Source organism: Nannospalax galili, unplaced genomic scaffold (assembly GCF_000622305.1).
Source record: "Nannospalax galili isolate Female #2095 unplaced genomic scaffold, S.galili_v1.0 scaffold598, whole genome shotgun sequence".
In the NCBI taxonomy this organism is placed as follows: domain Eukaryota; kingdom Metazoa; phylum Chordata; class Mammalia; order Rodentia; family Spalacidae; genus Nannospalax; species Nannospalax galili.
The window spans coordinates 2,015,560-2,022,822 of record NW_008342423.1 but is presented as its reverse complement, the minus strand read 5'-3'; the positions used below and the strand labels follow the sequence as shown (position 1 = coordinate 2,022,822).

Here is a 7,263-nt window from a genome sequence, read left to right as displayed (position 1 = left end):
TGTAGTTGTTGTTGTCTTTTTGAGACAGGGTCTCCCTGTAGCCCCAGCTGACCTGGAACTCACTGTAGACCAGGCTGGCCTTGAACTCACAGAGATCTGCCTGCCTCTGCCTCTTAAGTGCCGGAATTAAAGGTGTGTACCACCACACCCGGCCAAAATCATCACTTTCATAAGCAATCTAGTTTATAATAAAAGAAATGTCAACAACCTAAACATCCATTAGTAGCTAATGTATTACTTCTAGAATAGCTGTCTAAAGGGTATAGAATTTTTTAATTAATTTATTTTTATTTTATGTATATGGGTGTTTTGCCTGTATGCAAGTGCATCCATGTGTACAATGCCTGTGGGGGCCAGAAGAGGGTGTTGGATTCCCTAGAATGGAGTTACAGATGGTTGTTAGCAATCATGTGGGTGCTAGGAACAAAACCCAGGTCCTCTGTTAAGAGCAGCCAGTGCTATTAACTGCTGAGCCATCTCTCCAGCCCAGTATTTAGAATTTTGAGAATGAGAGCTAGGGGTGTAGCTCTGGAGTAAAGTGCCAACACACTACTGCAAATTCCTGGCTTCAATCTCAGTACTGCACTAAATATAAAAATGTTTGCTAATGAAATGTGTTTATATCTTTGTATCACTTGTGTTGTAATATTACCATAGTCCACACACACACACACAAACTTTTTTTTAGACAGAATCTCCCTGTAGCCTAGCTGGCCTGGAATTCACTATGTCACCCGCTGGCCTCAAACCCACAGAGATCTACCTGCCTCTGCCCAAAGAGTTCTGAGATTAAAGGTGTGCACCACCATGACTGGCTATAGTCTTTTTAAAACATTTTTTTTAAATTTACGTGTGTGTGTGTGTGTGTGTGTGTGTGTGTGTGTGTATGCTATATGTACAGGTTCCTGCAGAGGCCAGAAGAGAGCTTTGGGTCCCTTGGAGTTGGAGTTACAGGCAATTGTGAATTACCTGATATGGGTGCTGGGAACTGAACTCAGGTTCTCTGCAAGAGTAGCAAGGACTCTTAATGTCTGAGCCATCTCTCCAGCCCTTACCATAGTTTTTTAAGGACTCCCCCAATTTCTCAGTAATCTAATAAAATACAATTATGTTTGGGTACTGTATTAATCACTTTTCTGTTGCTGTGATAGAAACACTGACCAAAGCAATTTACAGAAGGAAGAGTTTATTTAAGCTTACCATTCCAAAGGGGAAAGAGTTCATCATGACGGGGAGACATGGTGGCAGAGGTGGCTGGAGTAGGAGCAGAAGCTAAGCTCTCACATCTTCAAGCAGGCACAAGAAACAAGAGAAGAGATGGTTGTTAGCAACCATGTGGGATCTTGAGATTCCCACAAGGCTTAAGAACTCTCTAAGCCCACCCCCAGTGACATCCTTCCTCCAGCATAGTCACACCTTCTAAGACCTCCCAAAACAGTGTCACCAAATGGGGACAAAAATGTTCAAATTCTTGGAGTCTATGGGGACATTCTCATTCAAACCATCACAGGTGTCCTGATGCATGCCTCTAATCCCAGCACTGGGGAGAAAGAGGCCAACAGACTTCTGTGAGTTTGAGGCTAGCCTGGTCTACCTACACAGCAAGTTCCAGGCGAGCCATGGCTACATGGTGAGACCCTGGGTGGTCTGCCTAATCCAGAATGTTGCTCAACTGGTGCTCAAGGGAACTGACCAGCTACTCCCAACAATGGCACCACCACTGTTTTCCAACTCTAGAAGCCAGGCACACAGCTCTCCTCTATGCCATACTTGCCTGGGCCAACAGCCAAGGGCAGTGCCAGGAAAGGGACTGGGGAGGAGGCAGATCATCCTGGAAGTGGAAGTCTGAGGAGCTTCTGTCAAAGGCTGTGAAGCTGGAACCTGAGCTGGTGGAAGCCCGGAACCAGCTGGGTGAGGTGTACTGGAAGAAAGGGGATGTTGGAGCTGCCCAGACCTGAACAAAGTCTCCCTGAAAAACCTGTCAATGGTGCTTCACCAGTTGCACACCGGCTCTGGGGATGAACACTCTGGCCATGTCATGGACAGTGTCTGCCAGGCACTCCTGGTATATTTTGGGGAATGCATAGCTTTCTCTTTACTTCAATACTGGCCAAAACCCCAAGATCTCCCAACAAGCCCTCTGTGCCTATGCCCAAGCAGAGAAGGTTGACAGGAAAGCTTCCAGCAATCCTGACCTCCATCTGAACAGGGCAACGTCACAAAAATATGAAGAGAATTTTGGGGAGGCCCTCGAGGGCTGCTCTCAGGCTGCAGCTCTGGACCCTGCCTGGCCGTAGTCCCAACAACCCGAGCAACAGCTCATGGAATTCCTTAATAGGTTAACCAGTGTCTTGGAGAGCAAGGGAAGATGAAGGCCAAAAAGCTTCAGAGCATGCTGGGAAGCTTGTACCCAGTTCCTTTAGGCCCTTGTGGCTATGGGCTATCTCCTCTGGGCAGAAGGTGAACCTGGAGCTCAAGCCTCTGAGTACAGTGCAGCCGGGTGTGAACAGTGGCACTGTGGTCCTGGAGAAGGTGGTGTTCAGCCTAACCACAGAGGAGAAGGTCCCTTTATTTTTGGCCTGGTAGATTCTGATGGTCTTTGCTATGGGTGATGGTGTATAATATGGTGCAGAGCTGGGGAGTGCTCACTGGGGCCTCTGTAGCCATTCCTGAGCCCACCCTTAGGCTTCACCAAATTCAGCACAAGGGGAAGGACTATTCCTTCTCCAATGTTCGTGTGGAGACTCCTCTCCTGCTGGTGGTAAATGGAAAGCCACAGAGCTCTAGCAGCCAAACCGCTGCCACAGTGGCCTCTAGGCACAGTGTGAATGATCTCCTGACTCTCAATGCTAAAAGGGAGTGGAGGCGCAGAGACAAGCTCAGCTGTGACTGGGGGGATGTTGTAAATGAAGATTTTTTTCCTTCCCCTGCCCTTTGTGTCTCCTTCCTGTTCCTTACTATTCCAGCTCTCTTCAGCCTGTAGACTACCCTTATTTCCCCTGCCTTTGAAGGCTTGTTAGAATTGTTAGTGTTGGGATCCTGTCATGGGATACCTTTTTACTGAAGTCCTGAGATGTTTTGACAGAGTACCTGAGATTCCTGTCCTTGCCTCCTTTGAGTCTAACATGTATGTATAGATCAGCTTAGTATTTATTGCTAAGAGAGGGGGCTTCATTTTTGAGCTATTTTTTAAAATGTTTTATTCGTTATTTTTATTTTATGTGTATGCATGTATTGCCTGCATGTAGGTAAGTGCACCATGTCGTGCCATGCCCAAGGAGGTCAGAAGAGGCTGTTGGATCCCCTGGAACTGGAGTTACAGACAGTTGTTAGCTGCCATGTGGGTGCTGGGATTCGAACCTGGGTCTTCTGCAAGAACAACCAGTGTTCTTAACTGCTGAGCCATCTCTCCAGCCCCAGCAATTTTTATTTTTAAGATTTAAATTCTCTTGGGTGTGGTGGTGCACACCTTTAATCTTAGCACTTGGAAAGCAGAAGCAAGCATATCTCTTGTGAGTTCGAGGACAGTCTGGTCTACATGGTGAGCTCTAAGCCAGCCAGAGCTACACAAGACCTTTGCTATAAAATATAAAAATAAAAAAATAAAAAACTCAGCTGGGCCTGGTGGTGCATGCCTTTAATCCCAGCACTTGGGAGGCAGAGGCAGGTGGATCTTCATGAGTTCGAGGCCAGCCTGGTCTACAAACAGTTCCAGGACAGCTGGGGCTACAAGGACCCCCTGTCCCAAAAAGCCCAAAAAAAAAAAAAAAATTCTTTCTTTAGGGTTGAGACAGAATTAAAGTTGGGGATAAAAACATAAAAAATAAATAAATAAAAATAAAAATTGATGGGGCTGCTGGGTACTCATTCCTTTGTAAGTTAATAAATGCACATAAAGATAAAAAAGAAAATCGATGGGGCTGGAGAGATGACTCAGTGGTTAAGAACACTGGCTGCTCTTGCAGAAGACCCAGGTTAGAATTCCAGAACCCACATGGCAGCTAAGAACCATCAGTAACTCCAGTTCTGGGGGATCCAACGCCCTCTTCTGTCCTCCATGGGCATTGCACAACACAGGTATACCTACATACATGCAGGCAATACACACACATAAAATAACAACTAAAAGGATTTTTTAAAATTTATTATGATTATTAGAGAGGAAGGGATAGAGGGAGTGTGTGTGTGTGCGTGCGTGTGTGTTTGTGTGCGTGCGCGTGCGTGCGTGTGTGTGTGTGTGCGTGTGCGTGCGTGCGTGTGCGTGTGTGCGTGTGCGTGCGTGCGTGCGTGTGCGTGCGTGCGTGTGTGTGTGTGTGTGTGTAGGTATGCACATGCCCATGTGTGTGCGTGTGCGTGCGTGCGTGTGTGGGTGCGTGCGTGCGCGTGCGTGTGTGTGTGTGTAGGTATGCACATGCCCATGTGTGTGTGTGTGTGTGTGTGTGTGCGTGCGCGTACGTGCGTGTGTGTGTGTGCGTGTGCGTGCGTGCGTGTGTGTGTGTGCGTGCGTGCGTGCGTGCGTGTGCGTGTGCCTGCGTGCGTGTGTGTGTGTGTGTGTGTAGGTATGCACATGTATGTGTGTGTGTGTGTGTGTGTGTGTGTGTGTGTAGGTATGCACATGCCCATGTATGTGTGTGTGTGTGTGTGTGTGTGTGTGTGTATGCATATGCGTATGTGTGTGTGTGTGTGTGTGTGTGTAGGTATGCACATGCCCATGTATGTGTGTGTGTGTGTGTGTATGCACATTCCCATGTATATGTAAAGGTCTGTAATCAACCTCAGTGCTATTCCTTGGGCGCCCACTACCTTGCTTCCAATGTTTTTATTGATTTAAGTGTGCATGTGTGTATGTGTGTGTGTGTGTGTGTGTGTGTGTGTGTGTGTGTGTGTAGGTATGCACATGCCCATGTGTGTGTGTGTGTGCGTGTGTGTGTGTGTGTGTGTGTGTGTGTAGGTATGCACATGCCCATGCGTGCAGAGGTCAGAGGATAACTTTCAAGAGATGGTTCTGGTTCTCTCATTCCGTTGTGAGATCTGGGGATTGAACTCCAGTTGTCAGTTTTGCATCATCCACTGAACCCTCTTGCCAGCCTCCTCCCCTTTTTGAGATAGGGTGTTACTATGTAGTCAAGACTGTGGCTGTCCTGAAACTCATTCTGTAGCCCAGATTGGCCTCAAATTTGTGACAATTCTCTTGCCTCAGCCTCCTGAGTGCTAGGATGATAGGCGTGAGCTGCCACACCTGAGTAATCTTTCTTATTTTAAGACAAACATCCACACTGTCTCTACTCATGGAATCTATGTCTTAATGAACTCTTCATTTCCATATTTGACATTCTATGCTCATTAACACCTAGGGAGCATTTGACTACCCTAAGAGGCAAAGTAGTCTAGAGTTTCTGAAAACAGGCCTCCTGGCTTTGGATTCTGGTGCTAGCTACTCTTTCCGTTTTGTGATCTTGGGCAAGTCACTTGCCCTGCCTGTGATTCAATTTTCTCATCTGCAAAACGAAGACTCAGGATAGCCACCTTTTTAGTATCTATAGTCTTGGCTCTTCGCACAGTCTTGGCTCAAAGTAGGCAATAAATTAATATCTGTTGGACTAGATTGAACTAGACATCCCCAAGGAGGGTGCTCCTTGCTCTGAGTTTGGGTAGCTTCCTTTGGCTTGAAAACCTCTAGTCCTAAGTGAGATTTGAGAAGGCTCATGTGGCCCAACATCAAGACCTTCCATGGCTTCCACCCTTATTTCGAGGGCAACAGGAAAGAACATTTTACTTGAGTCATTACAATGGAACCACAGCCAGTGCACCCAACTTGTCATCTCTCACTTTACGTTGCTTACTGTATCCTTCCTTGACTCCCCGATACAAAAGCAAATGGATGTTATCTTGAGGGTAGAAGTAAAAGGTTTGAAGGGTGATATTTTAGAAATAACACCCTACCTTTAGAATACAATCAGTCTGGGACCGTTGATTTTGTTTTTTCCTCCCTGACTTGGTGTAGTAGGAGACTAGAGTGCTGATTGTTTCATCAAAGTTTAAGATACAGAATCCTTTGACTATTTAATATGGAAATTCTGCTCACCTGTGTGGGGTGGCCCAAGCAAAACACACTCTGGAGGCTTTGTCCATGAAATGGTTGGTTGGTCAGTGGAAGGTGCCTCATGGTTACCATCTTCTTCCTTTAATCTGGACTGGTATTTGGCCTGGAGCATGATGGGGATGGCTTAGTGCTTTCTGGTGATGATGAGAGTAAGGAGTCTGGAATAAAGGATCCTTTTTCACCTCTTCAAAATGATTAGTTGTAGCCAGGCATGGTGGCATACACCTTTAATCCCATTTGGGAGGCAGAGGCAGGTGGACCTCTGTGAGTTTCAGGCCAACTGGGGCTACAGGCAGATCCTGTCTCAAAAAGACAGAAAAAAGAAAGAGAGAAAGAAAGATTATTGGTTGTACCAAGGTGGTAGTGCACACCTTCAATTGCAGTATTCAGGAGGCAGAGGCAAGTGGATCTCTGTGAGTTCCAGGCCAGCCAGGGCTACATAGTGATATCCTGTCTCCTGGCTGCCGCCTATCAAGTGCTAGGTTGGGTGTTTTTGTGTGCATTCTCAGTTGTTTCTCATGACATTCTTAGGAAGTACCATGACCTCATTGAGCAGATAAAAAAAACCTAGACTCCAGAAGACATGGTGATCAGCCAGTGCAACACACTCCCAAGCAGTTAAATCTCATTCATTCAACGTACATTTGTTGAACCCATACTACGGGTCACATGCTAAATAGGTTGCAGAAATACTAACATGAATAAGAAATAGTATGTGGCTGTGCACCCTGTAATCTCAGCACTAGGGAGGCTGAGGCAGGAGGTTCTCACACATTGGCGGCCAGCCTGGGCTACGTAGCAAGATGCTATAAAATAAAAGAAGTTGCTGGGCATGGTGGCACATGCCTTTAATTCCAGTACTCGGGAGGCAGAGGCTGGCAGATGTCTGTGAGTTCAAAGCCAGCCTGGTCTACATAGTGAGTTCCAGGCCAACTGGGGCTACATGGAGATCCTGTCTCAAAAAAAAAAAAAAAAAAAAAAAAACCCAAAAAAAAAAAAAAAAAAAAAAAAAAACCCAAAAAATAAATAAATAAAATAAAACAAGTTCAGGTGTGGTGGTGCACATCTTTAACCCCAGCACTCAGGAAGCAGAAGCAGGTAGATTTCTGTGAGCTCAAAGGTTGTCTGGTTTATATATCAAATTCCAAGCCACCCAAGGG

The 7,263-nt window shown here is 46.2% G+C and overlaps 1 pseudogene; it reads left to right on the top strand.

Annotated features, from left to right (window-relative positions):
- The first annotated feature begins 1,661 nt into the window (after positions 1-1,661).
- Positions 1,662-2,983, top strand: LOC103738543 (annotated as a pseudogene).
- Positions 2,984-7,263: the final 4,280 nt, after the last annotated feature.